Genomic DNA, 22,677 nt, shown 5'->3' on the forward strand with positions numbered 1-22,677 from the left:
CAGGGTATCTAACTTATTTCCTTTTATGCCACTATAAAACGTTCTTATTTTTTTCAGAGCCTCGCTGCCACCTCCAGTAAATTCCAAAGAGCAAAGAATAATATTATTCAGATCAGAATTTTGTTAGGCCCTTTCAGTGACTTGGACAAAAGGCACTGGTAAAAGACAAAGTATAATTATGACCCCAGTCCTTGTATCCAGGCACACTGGCCTCTAATCTTTCAACAGCCCTTTCATTCCCATAACAATTATTCCAGAAGCAGCCTCATCCTTATCCTTGCCCCCACTACCCTCTACAGAAATCTAAGCTGTTTTATTAAAAGTATCCTCTGTTAAGAGACAGTGGGCCAAAGATTGTTCACAACAGGCCAAGGTGGGAGTAGAAATACTACAAGAGTGGGGCTGAGGCTGACTGAATTTCAGGAAAGGACACCTGGAAGGCTGATGATGAAAGACAATGCCAACAAAAAACAGATCCATGAAGCAACCCAAACAAAAACAATGAAGAGCTGTTTGCAATGCATTTTGTTTTACTCCTTTTTGAGGTAGAGAGTTTTGTATAGCATTCCTCACACAGCATTTGTTTCTCCCTCTCAACAGTCCTTGTTTATATTCTTTAGCAACAGAGCACGTCTTCTCCATTTACAGTTTAAAATTTTATTAATTGAAAAAGTCTTATCAAGTGGGAAAAATGACTGCACACTTTGTTAAGATTAAAAATTAAGGTAATAAGCAGACCAGTGTAACATGAACAGATCTGATATTTTCCCACCTCCATAATCAAAACTCTTTACCATAGGTTTTACCCCACTATTATCCACTCCCACAGAATTAAAAGCAGCTCTAGAGAATCTCTCTCAAAACCAAATATCAACTCCTACAGGAGCCCAGACTGCCTGAACTTTTGACTCATAATTGCTCTAGAAAATACATGTGCACAGATGATAAAAGTAAGTAGAATTAAATGTCAAAACTTCTGCAGAAGGATACTCTACAGCAGTGGTCTCCAAACTGCTTATTAACCTCTATCAGTGAAAACTTTGAGCATGAACCTGATGTTCAAAGGTGTCGCATGCACCTGTAATCACAGCTACTCAGAAGGCTGAGGAAGGACTGCTTGAAATCAGAAATTCAAGACCAGACTGGGCAGAATGGTGAGATCCCCATCTCAGTCAACCAATGAAGGAGACAGAGATGATATGCCCTAGGTGTCAAGCATAGGAGCCACTGAAGAATCTTTTCCAGTCAGGCACGGCAACTCATGCCTGTAATCCCAGCACACTGGGAGGCCGAGGCAGAAGTTGGAGACCAGCCCGGGCAACATAAGACCCCTGTCTCTACAAAAAATAAAAAAAAACCAGTCAGGACTGGTGGCATATGCCTGTAGTCCCAGCTACTTGGGGTACGGCTGAGGTGGAAGGATCACATGAGCCACAGAAGTTGAGGCTGCGGTGAGCTGTGATTATACCACTTCTCTCCAGTCGAGACAGTCTGCAAAAATTAAAATTAAAAACTGGCTAGGCTCGGTGGTTCACGCCTGTAATCCCAGCACTTTGGGAGGCCAAGGCGGGTGAATCACAAGGTCAGGAGTTCAAGACCAGCCTGGCCAACATGGTGAAATCTTGTCTGCTAAAAATACGAAAAATTAGCCGGATGTAGTGGCAGGCCCCTGTAATCCCAGCTACTTGGGAGGCTGAGGCAGGAGAATTGCTTGAAACTGGGAGGCAGAGGTTGCAGTGAGCTGAGATTGTGCCACTGCACCTCAGCCTGGGTGACAGAGTGAAACTCCATATCAAAAAAAAAAAAAAAAAAAAAAAAAAATTTCCATCACTGAAGAATACAAACTTATTTTACAAACTAAGGTCTGCAGAGACCATATTTGACCCAAATCCAGACTGTTTTCTTCATTCTTCACTGTGTTATATTTCCAACAAATCCACTATTTTTACTTTGATCAACTTTCATGTAAAATCTAGTCCAAATCTAATCTTGCTGAGCTTGGAAAAGCTGATGAGCTCACTGCCCCAGGTAGTTAGAGGAGTTTAATTAGATTAGCTCCACTGTCTGTACTCTAAAAATAACTAACACCCCTGCCAAACTGAAGGTTAAAGAGTAACCCATTGGAGGATGAGGAAAAAAGATCCAGATGCCATTTTAATTTCACTAAGAAATTCCAGTGATCTAGATTTTTCTTGTCTTAGTAAGAATAAAGCTTAAATTTTTAACCAATTACATGACAAAACATTAAGTAAAAACCGGGCAGAGACTTTAATACACTGGATAAGAGTATTTTGTAAAAGAGGTATCAAGTGGCCGGGCGCGGTGGCTCAAGCCTGTAATCCCAGCACTGTGGGAGGCCGAGGCGGGTGGATCACGAGGTCAAGAGATCGAGACCATCCTGGTCAACAAGGTGAAACCTCGCCTCTACTAAAAATACAAAAATTAGCTGGGCATGGTGGCGCGTGCCTGTAGTCCCAGCTACTCAGGAGGCTGAGGCAGGAGAATTGCCTGAACCCAGGAGGCGGAGGTTGCAGTGAGCCGAGATCGCGCCATTGCACTCCAGCCTGGGTAACAAGAGCGAAACTCCATCTCAAAAAAAAAAAAAAAAAAGAGGTATCAAGTGTCTCTTGTTTAAAACCTCTTGCTCTTTTCCCCTAATATGATGAAGGATCTGTACAAGAGACTACGTATCCCTTGTCAGGAATATCCACTTATCCAAAATGCTTGGGACCAGAAGTGTTTCAAAGCTGAGCATCCAAAATCGGAAAATTCAAAATCTAAAATGCTCCAACAAATATTTCCTTTGAGCACCAAGTTGGCATTCAAAAAGTTTCAGATTTCAAAGCATTTTAGATTTCCAATTTTTTAATTTGGGATGCTCAACTTGTACCAGAATAACTAAACAGTCAACTGCAAAAAAGGAAAAAAAAAAAAAAAAAAAAAAACCTCAATTCATACATTGTACAACAATACAAAAACAACTCAAAATGAATCACAAACCTAAATATAACTTTAAACAATATAACTTCCAAAAGCAAACAAAGAAAATAATCTCTTCTGTGACCTTGGGTTAGGCAACAATTTCTTAGGATCGAACAGAAAAATCACACACAAAAGTTAATTAGTTGGATTATCAAAATTAAAATCTCACTGAGTGAGGTGGCTTATATTTATAATCCCAGCACTTTGGGAGGCCAACGCGGGTGGATCATCTGAGGTCAGGAGTTCGAGATCGGCCTGGCCAAGAAGGCAAACCCCCATCTCTATTAAAAATACAAAAATTAGCTGGGCATGGTGGCACACGCCTGTAGTCCCTGCTACTGGGCAAGCTGAGGCAGGAGAATTGCTTGAACCCAGGAGGTGGAGGTTGCAGTGAGCCAAGATAGCACCACTACACTCCAGCCTGAGCGACAGAGAGACTCTGTCTAAAAAAAAAATAAATAAATAAATAAAATAAAATAAAATAAAAAAAAAAAAATTAAAATATCTCCAAGAGACATTGTTACAATAATGCAAAGACATGCTACAGACTGGAAGAAAATATCTACAAAACGCATATTTGATAAAGGACAGTAACCAGAATATATTTTACAACTGTCACAACTAAATAATAATCACAAGCCGCCACATGTGGTGGCTCACACCTATAATCCCAGGAGTTCAAGGCTGCGGTGAGCTATGATCCCCCTACTTACTGCACTCCAACCTGGGCAAGAGAGTAATACCATCTTAAAAAAAGAAAGAAAAAAAAAAAAAAAGGCCAGGTGGAGTGGCTCACGCCTCTAATCCCAGCACTTTGGGAGATGGGTGGATCACCTGAGGTCAGGAATTCGAGGCCAGCCTGACCAACATGGTAAAACCCCGTCTCTATTAAAATACAAAATTAACTGGGCATGGTCAGGAGGCTGAGGTAGGAAGATCTCTTGAGCCTAGGAGGCAGAGGTTGCAAGTGAGCCATGATCACACCACTGCATTCCAGCCTGGGCAACAAAGAGAGACTCCGTCTCAAAAACTAACAAAAAAGTACTGTAAATAATAACCCCTGGAAATCAACCCATTAAAAAGATCCTCAACATTATTAATAATTAGGGAAATATAAATTAAAACCACAATGAGAATCCACTAAATATCTATTAGAATGGTTAAAAATTGTTTAAATAATGAAAATTTACTTTATTAACTACTAATAAGAAGTAGAGCAACTAGAATTCTTATATACTGTTACTAGAAATGCAAAACAGTATAGTCATTTTGAAAAAAGCACTTTGGCAGTTTCTTATGAAGTTAAATATACACTTACACAACTCAGGAATCCCACTTCAGCTTCAGGAATTTACACAACAAAAAAGAGGCTAGGTGTGGTGGCTCAGACCTGTTATCCCAGCAATTTGGGAGGCTGAGGCAGGAGGATCGCTTGAGACCAGGAATTAAACCAGCCTGGGTAACACAGCAAGACCCCATCTTTAAAAATAAATAAATAGGCCGGGCGCGGTGGCTCAAGCCTGTAATCCCAGCACTTTGGGAGGCAGAGGCGGGTGGATCACGAGGTCAAGAGATCGAGACCATCCTGGTCAACATGGTGAAACCCTGTCTCTACTAAAAATACAAAAAATTAGCTGGGCATGGTGGCGTGTGCCTGTAATCCCAGCTACTCAGGAGGCTGAGGCAGGAGAATTGCCTGAACCCAGGAGGCGGAGGTTGCGGTGAGCCGAGATCGCGCCATTGCACTCCAGCCTGGGTAACAAGAGCGAAACTCCATCTCAAAAAAAAAAAAAAATAAATAAATAAATAAAAAAAATTTAAAAAGGCCAGGCGAGGTGGCTCATGCACGTAATCCCAGCACTTGGGGAGGCCAAGGTGGGTATATCATCTGAAGTCAGGAGTTCAAGACCAGCCTGACCAACATGGAGAAACCCCATCTCTACTACAAATACAAAATTAGCCGGGTGTGATGGCACATCCCAAAAATCCCAACTACTCGAGAAGCTGAGGCAAGGGAATTGCTTGAACCTGGGAGGCGGAGGTTGCAATCAGCTGAGATCACACCACTGCACTCTAGCCTGGGCAACAAGAGCGAAACTCCGTCTCAAAAAAAATAAATAAATAAAAAGGAAAATGTCCACAAAATTAAAAATACCCTGTCAGTGAATGTTTTAGTAGTTTTACTTAAATTCATCAAAAAACTGGAAACAAATGTTTTTCATCTGGGTCATGGATAAACAAATTGTGCACAATGGGAGCAATAAAAAGGAATGAACTACTGATAGAAGCAACAACATGGATGGATCTCAAGCATTTTACGGTAAGTCCAAGAATTCAGACTTAAACAGCTATACAATATATGATTCCACTTATAATACTTTCTGGAAAAGATCAAACTATAGGAATAGAGAGATCAAGGATTGCCAGGAGGTAGGGGCATGAAACTGACTACAAAAGGGCATGAGAAAACTTTCTGGAATAATGGAAATGTTCTATGCCCTAACCATGGGCATAACTATGCCTTTGTCAGAATTAAAAGAATAGGCCAACTTAAAAAAGGATAAAGTTCCCAGGTGCAGTGGCTCACACCTGTAATCCCAGCAATTTAAGAGGCAGAGGCAGGCAGATCACGAGGTCAGGAGATCGAGACCATCCTGGCCAACATGGTGAAACCCCATCTCTACTAAAAATACAAAAATTAGCTGGGTGTGGTGGCATGCACCTGTAGTTCCAGCTACTCAAGAGGCTGAGGCAGGAAAATCACTTGAACCCGGGAGGTGGAGGCTGCAGTAAGCCGAGATCACAACACCGCACTCCGGCCTGGCAACAGAGTGAGACTCCATCTAAAAAAAAAAAAAAAAAAACCCAAAAAGATAAATGTTACTGTATATACATTATACTTGAATAAACGTGGCTTATAAAGAGAGAATGAGGGCCAGGTGCGGTGCCTCACGCCTGCAATCCCAGTACTTTGGGAGGCCGAGGCAGACGGAACCTGAGGTCGGGAGTTCAAGACCAGCCTAACCAACATGGAGAAACCCTGTCTCTACTAAAAAATACAAAAAAATTTAGCCAGGTGTGGTGGCACATGCCTGTAATCCCAGTTACTCGGGAGGCTGAGGCAGAATTGCTAGAACCCAGAAGGCAGAGGTTGCAGTGAGCCAAGATTGTGCCATTGCTGGGTAACAAGAGCGAAAATTCATCTCAAAAAAAAAAAAAAAAAAAAGATAAGAGAAGTGTGAGGGAAAAATCATGCAAATTGTTAAATGACATAATACCATTAAAAACACTAAATTCTCAAGGCTGTGAGTAATGGAAGTTTACTAAAATGGTCAACATATCACAGCAAATGAACATACGGTCCAGACTTCTCACTTGAAAACGAAAGTGCTGCAAGGATTTTTGCTGCAACCAAGACTGCCTGTGTGATTTATCAGCCACCACATTAATGGCAAAATAAATCCTAAATACATCAAGAGTCTACAACCCTTTTGTCTTGGTGATAACTAAGAATAGCAGCAACTTAATGTACCTCAAAGTAGTTCTTGTGGTTGTACTATTAATTTGCATGCTTATGCTTTTTATTTTTTAAATTTCTCTGAAGTTCATTTTAAATTCTTTGGTGTCTAGGGTCTATGAACACTGGTCTGATAACTACCTTACCTTGAGCCCGACTGAAACATCAACAGGTAAATATTATTATTGTCCTTGATCCTTTTACTAAGACCTGAACTCAGTCTGTCAAATCTCATGATTTATATAATCCCAGCATTCTCTCAAGCCAGTGCCTGTCTCATTCTGCTACTCAAATGCCCAACTCTCCTACATAAACATCCATATTTAAATGAGACATCGTTTTAGAATTTCCTCTGAAACTAAAAGGTGATGAGAAAATACTTCAATTATTAGTAAGACAGCCACATAGTCCCAAGTTTCTTTTGGGAGGACAGATGTCCCATACCACTCATAAATGAGCAGCTGTTCAGGGTTGATCTCCATCCAAAGTACAAATTTGCTTTTCTAGGTCCCACAGTCCATCTGGTATCAACTAGTTTTACTTTCTCCACCTCCAATTTTTGTTTCCAAGCTGAAATGGCTCATTTTAACTTCATTTCCCGTTCCTTAATATTTCTCCTTCACAAGAAACTTATTTCACCAAGACTACTTTCCTGACTCCTACTGCCTGCCACATTCTAATAGCACAGTGTTTTTACGTGTTTTTTTTCTTCTTCTTTTAAGACAGAGTCTCACTGTTGTATAGGCTGGAATGCAGTAATGCTCACTGCAGCTTTAACCTCCCAGGCTCAAGTGATGCTCCCACCTCAGTCCCTCCAGTAGCTGGGACTACAGGTGCACACTACCACACTCAGCTAAATTTTTTGTATTTTTTTTGTAGAGACAATGGTGGGGGACATGTTGCCCAGGCTGGTGTCGAACTCCTGGATTCAAGCAATCAACTGCCTCGGCCTCCCAAAATGCCGGGATTACCAGCATGAGCCACTGCACCTGGCTGTACAGTGTTTATTACTCAGAGAACCTTAGGCACTGAAACTCAAAGGATGACCCCAAAGAGGCTGAAACTCATTATGTAAAGCATGTTTATGGTGGGTAGATTCAGTTCTGGGCTACTTTCTATTAAGTACTTGGAGGGGTCAAACATGACACTGTCTCCTCTGGTGGGTTGGACAGATGAGTAGAAAGAACTGAACGTTTCTGGAACAGGAAAATTAATATGTATTCCTACTGTGCTGAAGATCTGACAGTACAAACAACCCAACTTCAGAGAGGCTCTGGGCATAGACTCTAGCTCGGAGTCTAGGCTACTCATTTTTATACAAATTACAAGCCTCTGGCACCACCCAGTGGCCTACCTGTAAGCAAACACACTGTTATACAACAATATACCAGGCAATATAGAAGCTACAAATATAAACAAGGCAGTCACAATCCCTTTTGTAACCAATTAATCAATTAGGAAAAATGAGTGTATAACCATGATACAAGAGATACAAGTATCGTAAGTGTCATTTTTTAAAAAGATAAATAGAATGCCCTCGTGGTTAAGCAGAGGAAAAGATGTATTTAGTTTCAGGGAAAAAGGAAACGCTTCCATGGAAAATTAGCTTTTAAGATGGGCTTTAAAAGACAGGCAGGATTTCAACGGATAGAATTGAGAAAGAAAGACATTCCACAGGACCAGAGTGAGAAAAGATATGGAGGTTGAAAACCTGACATGTTCAAGAAATATATACGGGTAGTCTAGTTTGGCTAGATGGCAAGGTATAGTTGATTAGTTAAGAAGTATAGTAAAAACCTAGTTGTTGGGGGGCATCAGGCATCAGGAAAATAATTTTGTCAAAGATAATAAGATGGACTGAAATGAAGGAAAAGGAAGGAGAAACAAGCTTAAAAGCTAATATAGTTGCCAAGATAAGAAGTAATGAGAGGCTGTCTGGGGTTGATGACAAAGGAAATTCAAAAGGGATCAACATGAGAATTGTTGTAAAGGTAGATAAGCAGTTACAAAGCTGAAAGAGTCAAAAAAGACAAGTTCTTAGTCTGGTGCCCAGAGAAAATCAAGTGACTCAAATGAGAAGCTGGCAGGTGGGATAAGAGATTATTTTGAATATGCTTAAAATCCAAGCCAACAGTTAGGAAGGTAGTGACAAACAAATCTAAGTTTAGAACTTAAAGTAGGGCCAGAGATACAGACTTGTGAATTATCTGTTCAGAGAAACCTCAAAATCAAACACCCTGTAAATCATACCTCACTAAAACAATTAGGTACCTAAGAAGACTCTGGGAGAGTAAGTTCAAGGAAGGAATCTTTAGGAATACCCACCTTTAGAGAAGAGAAAGGAGAGCAGAGAGAAAAATTAAGAACAAATAATCAAAAGTAAACCCCTGGAAGTCAAGAATAAAAAGGTTTCAAGGTGAGAACAGGCTAAGCACAGTGGCTCATGTCTATAATCCCAGCACTTGAGAGAGGCTAGAGGATCGCTTGAGCCCAGGAGTTTGACACCAACCTGGGCAACATAGGGAGACCCTATCTCTAAAAAAATTTTAAAATTAGGCTGGGCATGGTGGCTGATGCCTGTAATCCTAACACTTTGGGAGGCTGAGGCGGGTGGATCACCTGAGGTCAGGAGTTCGAGACACGCCTGGCTAACATGGTGAAACCCCATCTCTACTAAAAATACAAAAATTAGCCAGGCATGGTGGCACACTCCTGTGATCCCAGCTACTCAGGAGACTGAGACAGAAGAATCACTTGAACCTGGGAGGCGGGGGAGGTTGCAGTGAACCGAGATCCTGCCATCATATTCCAGCCTGGGCGACAGGGCGAGACTCCGTCTCAAAAAAAAAAAAAAAAATTAGCAGGGTGTGGTGGTACACACCTGTAGTACCAGCTACGTGGGAGGCTGAGGTGGGAGAATCACTTGAGCCCCAGAGGTTGAGACTGCAGTAAGCCATGATGGGGTCACTGCACTCCAGCCTAGGTAACAGAGCAAGACCCTCAGATAAACAAACAAAAAACCAAGAAGATGAGGAGGACAGTCCATGCTTCCAAAAAATACAGAAAACTGTACTCTTGTCAAAAGGCTGTAAAAGTCAAAACAGCTTTTCCCCTGGAACTATCTCAGAGATTGAGTGGATTGCTGATTTTCTCTCTAGTCAAGAATCATAAAATGCTAGGCTTCAGCTCTCTCAACTCTATAAAAATATTTCCTGGGCCAGGCACGGTGGCTCAGGCCTGTAATCCCAGCACTTTGGGTGTCCGAGACAGGTGGATCACAAGTTCAGGAGTTTGAGACCAGCCTGGTCAACATGGTGAAACCCCATCTCTACTAAAAATACAAAAATTAGCCAGGTGTGATGGCGGGCACCTGTAATCCCAGCTACTCGGGAGGCTAAGGCAGGAGAATCGCTTGAAAATGCAAGGTAGAGGTTGAGTGTGCCAAGATCGTGCCACTGAACTCCAGTCTGAGCAAAAGAGCGAAACTCTGTCTCAAAAAAAAAATTATTTCCTTAAAAAAAAACTCATTAGCCTACCAATATAGCATACTGTGTCTAAACAATGAAAAAATGTTTTTATTCCTACTGTCATCTGAATATTTTGTATATATGTTTATAAGAAATATTTAATTCTACCTTTCAGCTCATTTGCTTCATCACTTGGCTTTGAAAAGCCCTGTTTTTAAAGACAGCCTATATTATAAAAGAAAGAAAAAGGCTTTGTTGTCAAACACATCTGGGTTTGAATTCTACCACCTACTTTTGAATTTTTCTTTTGTAAAATGGGATAATACCACCACCCTGCAGGAATTTAGAGGATTAAAGATAATGTATGCTAAGAGCCTGTTTGTACATAGTAGGCAACTTATATTATTTTTCTAGTTTCACATCCCTATACCAGACTACATTTCCTAGAAAAGTCTGGACTTCTTTACCACTCAGCAATGATTCTCCAAACATTGTATACAATATAGGATACAGTTCCAAGTCTATGAAATCTTCTTACCCATTCTCTCTGGCGTTTTAAAGAATTCAGAGAGCTCTGTTAATATCTTCTCTCAGCCGGGCGCAGTGGCTCACGCCTATAATCCAAGCACTTTGGAAGACAAGGTGGGCGGATCACCTGAGGTCGGGAGTTCAAGACCAGCCTGACCAACATGGTGAAAACCCATCTTTAAAAAAAAAAAATCTTCTTTCAAGTACTCATGTTCTATGAACTGGAGTAAGGCAATCTACCCAGGAACCCACAATAAAAGCCTCCCTAAGTTTTTCTCCCTCTTTTTATTTAATTTTTAAAATAATACTTTTTACTGTTATTATTGTAGAGACAGAGTCTCACTATCTTGCCCAGTGTGGTCTCAAATTCCTGGGTTCCCTTCTACCTAACCTAGCCCACCCCAAGTGCTGGGATTATAGGTACGAACAACCATACTTGGCCTCTTCTCCCTCTTGAAGTTTCTGAGGATACCCAAGATGGGAGGACTGTAAAGCAATCACCACGGATAACTATGAATAAGGAGCTCTGTTCCTTCTTTGGATTAAGGCCTTCTGCTCTCCCTATTAGTAACACCAAACACCCAGTGTTTATAGTTTACTGGCTTTTAATTCTTTGGGTTTTTGTTTTGTTTTGTTTTTTTGAGACAGGGCTTTGCTCTGTCACCCAGGCTGGAGTGCAGTGGCATGATCTCAGCTCACTGCAAGTTCTGCCTCCCAGGTAGCTGGGACTACAGGTGCATGCCACCTCAGCCTGCTAATTTTTGTATTTTTAGTAAAGATGGTATTTTGGCACGTTGGCCAGGTTGGTCTCGAACTCTTGACCTCAGGTGATTTGCCTGCCTCAGCCTCCCAAAATGCTGAGATTACAGGCGTAAGCCTCCATGCCTGGCCTCTGGCTTTAATTCTAACAACAGTATTTCAGAGTATGTTAGGAATGCACTCTAACCCTTAAGTGCTCATTTCCAGCAGTGGAACTAAGGAACTTTTTTTTTTTTTTTTTTAAGAGGCAAGATCTTACTATGTTGCCCAGGCTGGCCAGAAACTCCTGGGCTCAAGCAGTCCTTCCAACCCAACCTCCCGAGTAGCTGGGAGCACAGGTACACACCACTGCACCTGGCTAAGGGAACTCGCTATAAAAACATACAAGCCCGTTTATCTCAATTTAACTAATGCTAAGGAAAATCTACTTTCCATTGTGTTTCCATCTCAATATACCTTTACATCAGAAGTCTATTGCCATTACCAGTTTTTACCATTTATATTTCAATTTTTTTCTTAAATTGCCAGAAAGGATTTAAGATGAAAGGATGATGCTCCAAAGGTACAACTTACAATAAAACAATAAAGAGAGGCTTAAAACATCAAGAAGTACCCTCCTACAGGTTAGGTTTAGAAGAAAGGGTCCAATGTTGGATCCTAAGTAAGGTTAACAAAACATACCTGGTAATGTGGCAATGATTAAAGTACACCAGAGGAATACAGTCACTTGGCTACCATTAGAGGTAAACCCTATAGTAGCTTTCCAGAGGGCTAAGAAAAAAACAGGAAGAAAAAAATTGGCATGTAAGGCAAATATGTATGCGTCACTTTAGAACTTGGACAGACTTCCTTAAACAGTGTCTTCAGAGGATAAACAGCAAATATCTAATCTCAGATACAGTGATGAAAATTTTTGCAATAACCCAATCCATCAGACATACTATTAATACATTTCATTAATAAGATGCCATCCTTGTCATATTAATTACTCCCCAATGCCCTATTGGCAACCTCAAAGCAGCCTCTGTTCATTAATTTATCTGTATCGTAACACATTCCTGGGGTTAGGGGGTACTTGAAAAATCTGGCTTCTGGCCCAGAAATTATGTCCTGTAGAGGCAGAGATAAAGGACTTCTACAAAGAAGCGACAATTCATAAAATTCATCACTTACTAATTTTTGAAAAGCTTTCAAAGACGTTCTACTCACTCCAAGAGCTGAATGATTAAATCAATAAAGAGCAAGCATCCTCCTTTTTGACTAATTTTAACAGCAATGGAGTTTCCTGGGTATATTTGTGAAAATAAAAGATAAAGTTTTTAATATTACTATAAAGCTAATCTAAAACTCAATTTTTGGCTCCAAAATGAAGATATACAAAGTCACTACTCCATGCCTATTGCTGATTCAATTAATTCAGCTGCCTATGTTCCAAATGGGTGAGGGTAAACAGATTATCTTAGTTCACTGATAATCTACTTAAAAAAAAAAAAAAAAGCTAATTCAATCTCAGACTTAAAAACTAACTCTAACACCAATGTTATGCAATAAAAAGTCCTGTTTGGATACCGCTATTTCTCTTTTATAATCTGGATATTTCCTAGACACGTTTAGAATAACTTTTCTACAGTAGAAACAATGGAGTAATGAATCTATCTACTGAAAGCAGTTTAATAGGCACTTTATGATTTTAAAAGCCTATAGCTCACCTGAAAGAATACAAGACTTAAGAGCATGAAACTCAAGATCCCAGTCTTTCACAACAGGGTGCGCTCCTATACAATGTCTTCTACTAGGGTCTGTTTGCTTTTAAAATGCCAGTATTGTTTTAAACTGGCAACAAAAAGGCTGCTTTCTTTCAGCTTTCTGAAGACAAGCTTCTGTCTTAGGTTGGTCCTATTCAACACTAAGGACCATGGCACTGGGACTGATTCTTTTTTTTTTTTTGAGACCAGGTCTCGCTCTGCTGCCGTTACTAAAATGCAGTGGCGCAATCTCAGCTCACTGCAGCCTCTACATCCTGGACTCAAAACAATCCTCCCACTTCAGCCTCCCAAGGAGCTGGGACTACAAGTGCATGCCCCATGCTTGGCTAATTTTTTGTTAACTTTTTGTAGAGACAAAGTCTCACTATACTGCCTAGGCTGGTCTTAAATAACTAAGCTCAAGTGATCCTCCCACGTTGGCCTCCCAAAAGGGCTGGGATTATGACATGAGCCACTGCACTCAGCCTGGCAGGTTCCTATATATTTAATTGACTGCACTTTAACAGGGTGCAGTGGCTCACACCTGTAATCCCAGCACTTTGAAAGGCTGAGGCAGGAGGACTGTTTAAGCCTAGGGGTTCGAGACCAGCCTGGGCAATATGGCAAAACCTCATCTTTTTTTTTTTTTTGGAGACGGCGTTTCGCTCTTGTTACCCAGGCTGGAGTGCAATGGCGCGATCTCGGCTCACCGCAACCTCCGCCTCCTGGGTTCAAGCAATTCTCCTGCCTCAGCCTCCTGAGTAGCTGGGATTACAGGCACGCGCCACCATGCCCAGCTAATTTTTTGTAGTTTTAGTAGAGACGGGGTTTCACCATATTGACCAGGATGGTCTCGATCTCTTGACCTCGTGATCCACCTGCCTCGGCCTCCCAAAGTGCTGGGATTACAGGCTTGAGCCACCGCGCCCGGCCCGGCAAAACCTCATCTTAACAAAAAATACAAAAATTAGCCAAGTGTGGTGGCATGCACCTGTAGTTCCAGCTACTTAGGAGGCTGAGATGGGAGGATCACCTAAGCCCATGAGGTCGAGGTTGCAGTGAGCCATGATGGCGCTACTGCACTCCAGCCTAGGTGACAGAAACCCTGTTTCAAAAATAGATTGCACTTTAACTAAGAGGTTGGTGGTAGGAACTAAAAGGTCAAAAGCATTCTTAGCCTCCCACTCCAGCCATCCTAGGAAATACTACCTAATAAGATGTCACAATTCTTAAGTAAACACCTAAAATCTTGGAAATATAAAAATATCTTGAAGTTGGGTGCTGTGGCTATGTCTGTAATTCCAGCACTTTGGGAGGCCAAGATGGGAGGATCACTTGACAGTAGATGGGCAAGAAAGTGAGACCTCACCTCTAATTAAAAAAATAAAAAAATAAAAATTAGCTAGGTATGGTATGCCTGTGGTCTCAGCTACTCAGCTGAGGTGGGAGGATCACTTGAGCCCAGGAGTTCGAGACCAGCCTGGGCAACAAAGCCTATCTCTACAAAAATAAAACATAACAAAACTTCAGAAAGATAAAAAATTTAGAGTGCGGTCCACAGACTAGAAATACTGATTTACTATATACACAGATGTGACCTGGAAATTCTTACCTAGCACATAATGAAATAAACAGCCAAAGTTATCCCTTTTTCAACATATTTCCTTTTCTCCTCCTACCCTTCCCCTCGCCTGACATGGATCTTCAGAGTTCATAAAAACACAAATGATACAAATGCAATCTCAGCCCACCTCACCACCACCCAGGAGAGTCCTCACCTTACAATGGAGAATTTCGACCCTGGATGATGGTAATGAAAAGTTAATCAAACCTAAAATGATCACTGGTCTGAATGACATGGCCGCTTTCACTGGATATTATCAGTACTTAATTTTCATGTGCCCTTGCCAAAGAGATGTGAAAGAAGTCAACAAAAGGTTTAAAACTCTTCACCTGTGCTGTCATATTATTAAGATGGTCCAGCTGTGGAGGTGAAAAAAGGACTCTTCATTCCTAACTCTCTACCCATGATTCACTTTAAAAAGAAATGAGGCCTTTTCCTCATATACAGTTCTTTGATAATTTGTTGATGAGGATCGCTGTACAGCCCAACAAGGAAAAAATGTATTCCCTTCATGGCAAAAAAAGGAAAGTATAGAGTAGTTGCAGTAGAGGGAACACTGTAGCACAAAGGGAAAAAATTACAACACTGCCAACTCTGATCAGGTGTGCTAATAGAGAGACCAAGAAGGAAGCAATGAATAAAAACTTACTGATGTTTAAGAATACATTTTAAAATATACATACACCAATATCTAATATTCTCTCTGTCCTCTGGTTATGAACCCCCACCAGGGGGGTTGTGTTCAGAAGACAACTCTAGGTGGGCACTTAACAAAGGACACATCTAAGCTGAACAATTAAAAATCAGTTTGGTTTAAAAAAAAAAAAAAATCAGTTTGGAAAATTCACCAGAAAAATGTGTTCTAAAGCAAAATGTAAAGAAGTATCAATTAATGTATAACTTATTCAAAGCTATATCAATGATGTGCAAAGAAAACAAAATATTTTTTGAGTGTGTACCACGTGCTTTTAGATTACTAAGAGCTTTAAATAGAGTCCCTATAATACTAACAATGGCCCTAGGAGGTAAGTGGTATTATCATACTTTTAGAGTTGCGGAAATTAAGAGTCAGAGAAGTTTAAGTAACTTGCTCAAGGTCACATAAGTTAAGAAACATTAGTCTAGTATTTAAACCTTAAATTAAAGTCTGTCCAATCTCTAAAGACTGTACTTTTCTCTTTATATCTTACTGATACACACGCACACCATCACTAATAATTTTATTCCAGTCCATAATGAGCATTTTCTAATTCAGTCATCAGATGGAATAAAACTCACCAATGTCACTCTCAATCTTTTCCTACTACAAATTATAAAGATAGATGGAATCAGCCAGGCTTACCTTCCAGCCACTTAGCTTTTCTGTCACATGCCATGAACCTCTATTCTCTGCCACCAGAAACCTAAAGCCTTACGAAAACTGCATTTGTAAGTACGTTCTGACTCCCTTTTTGGCACCAGCCCATGCTGCTGAATACCCAGGATGTTTCTTCTGCTAACCAAGAATTCTTCAGACCAGCTACAAGAGAAAGAGCAGCCACTTTTTTTTTTTTTTTTTTTTTTTTTTACAAAAAGTTTCCCACTGTATCCTAAAAAGTCCGAATTCTGAAATAGACTGGACTCAGATACCAACTAAAGGCAGCATCACTCAACACTCCCCAGCTTTTAAGTCACAAGCAGCTATATATTCACCTCTAAATGCCAAGGGATGACAATCCAAAGCTGTGAGAAGAGGAGAGACTTGATTTTCAGAGACCTGAATTCTGCCTGAACAGAATTCAGGCAAACTAAGTCTCAGTTTTTAACAATGTAAGAAACATGATCGACACAAAGACAAAATACAAGGAAAATGAATAAAGAAGAAAAGACATGGGGGGGCACATATTCACTTCTAGGCAAAGTCATCTGAAGATATACAGCAATAGTTTAGGACAGAAAGACAAGAAGCCCACAGACAATTAAACTTGTAAAAGTAATTTAACCAGAGCTGGAACAAAGCCAAGAACAACACCCAAACTCTTTGGGAAACTGTGGTAGGAATTTTATGACTTTAGTGGTCAGCAGTTGAACATCAGGGCAGTCTGTCTTGAACTCAAGAATTTTAATGCCTCCAACTCCCACTCACCTTTCCTCCTTTTATCACTGAAGTAAGGCCAGGCTGAGCTCCTGAGAAAATAGGTCTGCAGATTCACTGAAGGACTGAGAAAAGTTAAAGTTTACATGGCAAAGGTGTGTCTTCTACTAAACATAATAAAAATATTTATGAATACACTTTAATATTTTTAGACCTTCTCAAAACTATTTAAAAGCAGAATAATCTAATTCTAATTACTGAACTAATAACCCACACACATATGGAAATAAAATGAGCCAACATGAAGATTAGAAGCCAGGCAAGTAATCTCCCAGCTCCACTAAAACGTAAAGTCATTTAAAAGGATAACTTGAATCTTTTCAACACTAAACCATAACCAAACAACCTCTAAATAAGAAGCCACAGAGCAGGGTGGGGGGAAATCCCGGAGAGAATGTGATAGCGCTAGTGCCGGTTTGTTTACAGAGACTCCAGTAACAATCATGAGTCAGAAATTCAAGCCACCAGATGCTTTCCAACTAACAGGGACCAAATGGGACTGTTCTAAGATATCCTAAAAGATTTGGGAGTTAGAGGAGGTAAACTAAGAGAATTATATTACAAAGGGTACAAGACCGTAAGACAACAACCGACTCCGGGATTCTTGGACCTCGGCCTTCCATACAAGGTGCTGGGCCTGAGAACTTGGGATGGGGGAGGGGGGGACACTGCGCGGTGGCCCTAAGGTGACGGGGAGACGCAGGGCAAACCGTGTCCCTCAATCTAAGGGGAGAAATAGGAGCGCACAAATGAGTCACCCAACGAAGCAAGGCGTCCCTGTGAACTGTGGGGCTGGCTCTTGGGGGCAACCCCAGGGCTGACCTGAGGAAAAGACAACCAGTACTCCCGGCGATGACTTCGGGTCAGCGGAAGGAAAAGACCTGAGCGCTAGGAGCTTGGGAAAGGGGTCAGGCCCATCCTTAGGGGAAACCGGCTGAGGAGCTGGGAGGCAGGCCGAGCCGGAACGAGACACAGACCGGGTAGGTCAAGGGGGGGTGTCCGGCTAGGGCAGTTACAAGCACGGGAATCGGCGAGGCTCAGCAGCCCGCTTCCCGTCTTGGGTCATCCTTCTGCTAGCGGCTGCTCCGACTGTTCCAGGCCCAGCCGCCCCGTCCACTGCCACCACCGACGCCGCCGCCATCTTACACTGGCCAGCGGCCGCCACCACCGCCGCCTCCGCTCTCTGCGCTTGCGCCTGCGCTGCCACGCTTTCCGGCCCCGTTTGCGACGATGTGCTCAGGAAGACTGAGGGAAGAGTGGTCGCGCGAGCTCACCGCTCGCAACCCTCCTCGAAGGACGCACAAGGGGCGGGGTTTAAGGCCAACGGCAAACAGAGCGAGGGGCGCGTGCGCGTTACCGAAGAGGCAAAGTTGTTTTTGTGGTTTCTTGGGGCTCGCTTCTCTAGTGATAAGCAAAACAAATGCGAGTTAGGGGCTTCCCAGAGTTGTGATGGAAATAAACTAAATTTCCAAGGGATTGGCAGGCCATTTCCTGGATGATGGCCAGTTCTGTCGTGTTTGAACACTGGGAACGCGCAATGATTGGCAGAAGGATTTCTTCTGAATATCCGTTTCCTTTCAGGATTTTGTTTCCTTAAGTGGTTTCTATACTATCGAGGCCCATTTTCCCCTGGGAGTCTCCATTTACGTATTTTTAAAGAAGGGGCTCAGTAGCTTGAGGTGTAGCTAAGCTATTCCAGAGGCTCTTTTCTGAAGAGGTGTGGTGTGGTAAAGGTTCCCAAGAATGGGCCCGGTGATGGCGGGGTGTCTTTTGTACTCATTTCGTTATGACACCTACAGGAACCGTGCAGAGGATTACTCCCAGCTGCGAGGCTGGGGAATTTTTTTTTAACCATAAGGCCGGGTTGCAAAATTCTAACCCTTTTTCACCTCCCCGCCCACTACTTATATATTACAGGCAGTAGACACTTACCTGGTTTGTCTACTTCCATTATTGCCATTACAGTTAAACACAAGGCAGCCAGAGTGACTTTTAAAAATGTAAGGTCTGGGCTGGGCGCGGAGGCTGAAGTCTGTAATCCCAACTCTTTGAGAGGCCGAGGCGGGTGGATCACCTGAGGTCATCAGGAGTTCGAGACCAGCCTGACCAACGTGGTGAAACCCCGTCTCTACTAAAAATAACAAAAAATAGCTGGGCATGGTGGTGGGCTCCCGTAATCCCATCGACTTGGGAGGCTGAGGCAGGAGAATCGCTTGAACCCGGGAGGCGGAGGTTGCATTGAGCCAAGATCGCGCCATTGCATTCCAGTCTGGGCAACAGGAGCAAAACTCCCTCTCAAAAAAACAAAACAAAACAAAAACCCTGTAAATTCTGGCGTGGCACGGTGGCCCATGCCTGTAATCCTAGGACTTTGGGAGGCTGAAGTGGGCGTATCACTTGAGGTCAGGAGTTGGAAACCAGCCTGGCCAACATGGTGAAACCTCTCTACTAAAAATACATTAAAAAAAAAAAAAAAAAAAAAATTAGCCGGGCATAGTGGTAGTCGCCTGTAATCCCAGCTACTTGGGAGGCTGAGGCAGAAGAATCGCTTGAACCCGGGAGGCAGAGGTTGCAGTGAGCTAAGATCACACCACTGCACTCCAGCCTGGGTGGTAGAGGCTCCGTCTTTAAAATAAATAAATAAATAAATAAATAAGGCCATGTATTTTGCCAATCCCCTTGCCGCTCAAAACCTCCAATAGCGTCCCATCATGCAGTAAAAGTCAAAAGTATGACAGCCTTAAAGCCCATCAAAAAATCAGTTGCCTCTAAGAAGGGCCCTACATGATCTGGCACCTGCGCATTTATCAGATTCATCTCCTCCCACACTGCCTAGCCCTGCTCTAGCCTCACTGGCCTTACTGTCCCTCCAAACAAAGCATGTCCCAGCCCTAAAGTTTTTTTTTTTTTTTTTTTCTGTCCATCTACTAGGTCTTTACTAGACTTGAGGTGTCTAGTGAAATCCTACTTCCTAAGACAGGCGGCTCTTGACTATTCTAACTAAAATGGAACCCATCCCATTATCCTCCATCCCTTTACTCTGCACTGTTTTTTTCATAACATTTTTTTACCTATAACATTTAATCTAAAATTACATATTTGTAATCCAGCTACACTACCAGAATATAAATTATTGAAGGCAAGGACTATGTTTTTACCATCTTTGTAATCTCAACACCTAGAAGAGGACTACAGCACAAAGTAGCTATTTAATGCCCTACCATCCTATTCATTCTTTTATTTATTCAGTCAACAACTGCTTATTGATTTCCTGCTCTGGGAGGCCCTGTTCTATGTGCTGGGGCTGCAACAGTGAAGAGATTCTTGCATTCATGGAACTTAGTGCAAGGTTTGGGAGCATAGGAGGAGGAGAGAGATGCACAGATAAAATCTAAAGTTATGAGGAGTACTGTAAAGGAAAATAAAGCAGAATAAAAATGGGTTACCTGGATGGGTGTGCTCTTCTACACAGGGGGTTCAGGAAAGGCCCCTCTGCTGAGGTGACATCTGAATAAGGTTTGAAGTGAGACAGTAAGCTACACAAACTTGGGAAAGAACATTTCAAGCAGAAGAAACAACAAGGTAAATTCCTTACAGCTTGAGTGCCTGACAAGGAAGCCACTGTGGCAAAAGAACAGATAGGAAATTAGTTTGGAGAAACAAGATGGGAGCCAAATCACTTATGGATTTATGAACCAAAGAAAGGACTTTGAATTTTATCCTAAGAATGCTTGGAAGCCATGGAGGGCGTTGAGTAAGAGTGACATGATCTGATTTATAATTGAAGAGGTTCACTCTGGTTGGTTGATTGAGAACTCCCTGTAGGGAAGCCAAATAGAAGCTAAAAGACCAGTTAGGAAGCTAATGCAGAAGACCTGCAAGACTAGTGTTGCAATGAAAGTGGTGGGATTCAGGATGTATTCTGAAAGTGATATAGAGGTGATGTGTTAACAGACTGAATGTGGGGTACAAGATAAAGACAAGAATCAAAAATCAGGTTTTTTGACTTGACTAACTGGATAAATAGTGATGCTATTTACTGAGATAGTGCATGTGGGGAAACAGAAGCAAGGTTATTTTGCGGGGGAAAACATCCAATTCTACTTCAGCCACGTTAAACTAGAGATCCCTATTAGATTTCCAAATGGAGCTACCAAATAAACAATTGGAAATATGAACCTGGAGCTCATGGAAGGGACAATGAGAGGTATAAATTAAGGAGTGGCTAAGTTATAAATGGCATAGTCACAGGGTGGAGAGAAATCGATGTGGAAGAAAAGGGAAGCAGTTTAAAGACTGAGATCTGTAACCCTGAGGCATTCCGACTAATCAAGGTCAGAGAGGAGGAACATCCAGCAAAATGTATTTAAAAAGAGTAGCCAGGAAATAGGAGGAATAAAACGCAAAAGTGAGGGGTCTTATAAAATAAACCAAAAAAAGCTTCAAGAAGGCGCTATAATCTCCATTATTCCTGCTCATAAAACAGGTTAAGATGGCTGAAAATTGACCACTGATTTGGAAAACAGAGGATCAGATAATGGCAAGTCATTTTAGTGGAGTTATGGAGATAGAAGTCTCCATTTCTATGGTCTGCTTTTTGTACCCACTGTTTTGTGGACACCATGGCTATTACCACCGAATTGATTGCCATTACCACTGAATTCTCCCTTTCTTATTTGGGTTTCCCTATTGAATTTGAGGTTGTGATGATTATTATCCCTTGTGTATCTATCTTGTTAGAGATACTCAATCCCACTGGTTTCTGTAACACTATATTCCATGGTTTTATTTTTATCTCTCTAGTCATTTATTTAATTAACTTCTCTTTCCCTTCATTTTACATGTTCTTTCAGTGATTGTATCCATTCTCACATTTAAACTACTGTCCAGAGCCAGGTGCAGTGGCTGATGTCTCTAATCCCAGCACTTTGGAAGGCTGAGGTAGGCGGATCACTTGAACTCAGTACCAGCCTGGGCAATATGGTGAAACCTCATCTCTACAAAAAATACAACAATTAGCCAGGAGTGGTGGTATGCACCTGTAGTCCCAGCTACTCGGGAGGTAGAGGTAGATCTCTTGAGCCTGGGAGGCAGAGATTGCATTGATCTGAGGTCACACCACTGCATTCCAGCCTGGATGACAGAGTAAGACCTGTCTCAAATAAAAAAAAAAAAAAAAGAAAGAAAAACTACCATCCACATAATGACTTCCAACTTTTTATTTCGAACTCAGGTTTTAGACTCACATACCTGATGGTCAATGGCACTTGTTTTTTTTGTTTGTTTGTTTGTTTTTTTAACAGCTTTCTTTTTTTTTTTTGGAGATGGAGTTTCCCTCTTGTTGCCCAGGCTGGAGTGCAATGGCACCATCTCAGCTCACCACAACCTCTGCCTCCCAAGTTCAAGCAATCCTCCGGCCTCAGCCTCCCAAGTAGCTGGGATTACAGGCATACATCATCATGCCTGGCTAATTTTTTGTATTTTTAATAGACACAGGGTTTCACCATGTTGGTCAGGCTGGTCTCAAACACCCAACCTCAGGTGATCCACCCACCTTGGCCTGCCAAAGTGCTGGGATAACAGGCATGAGCCACCAAGCCTCCCCTCCCTCCTCTTCTCTCTTTCTGTCTCCCTTCTTCTCTTTGTCCCTCTCTCCTTCCTTCCTTCCATCCTTCCTTCCTTCCATCCTTCCTTCCTTCCCTCCTTCCTTCTCTCCCTGTCCTTCCTTCTACTGCTTTTCTTCCCCTCCCTCCCTTCCTTCATTTTTTTTCTTTTCCTTCCTTCCATCCTTCCTTCCTTCCCTCCCTCCTTCCTTCCCTCCCTCCTTCCGTCTCTCCCTTTCCTTCCTTCTACTGCTTTTATTCCCCTCCCTCCCTTCCTTCTTTTCTTTCCTTCCTTCCTTCCTTCCGTCTCTCTTTTTC

General features: G+C 41.9%; 1 protein-coding gene across 18 annotated transcripts in view; it reads right to left on the reverse strand.

Moving 5' to 3' along the window:
• The window catches only part of DCAF8 (DDB1 and CUL4 associated factor 8), a 48,304-nt gene extending 30,077 nt beyond the window's left edge, over positions 1–18,227 (reverse strand). For 3 of the 18 annotated variants that reach the window (XM_032260864.1, XM_032260863.1, XM_032260851.1), the window contains exons 1-2: positions 17,579–18,227; positions 16,748–16,821 (exon numbers count right to left, since the gene is read on the reverse strand). The gene's annotated coding sequence lies outside the window, so the exon portion shown is untranslated. Of the gene's footprint in view, positions 1–11,934; positions 12,025–16,747; positions 16,864–17,578 lie in introns of all 18 variants that reach the window. The other 15 variants (XM_032260866.1, XM_032260853.1, XM_032260865.1 and 12 more) reach the window with 11 other exon arrangements.
• Between the last annotated feature and the right edge of the window lie 4,450 nt (positions 18,228–22,677).

The sequence above is a fragment of the Sapajus apella genome, unplaced genomic scaffold (genome assembly GCF_009761245.1).
Source record: "Sapajus apella isolate SASKATOON/1434 unplaced genomic scaffold, GSC_monkey_1.0 scaffold119, whole genome shotgun sequence".
Classification (NCBI taxonomy): Eukaryota; Metazoa; Chordata; class Mammalia; order Primates; family Cebidae; genus Sapajus; species Sapajus apella.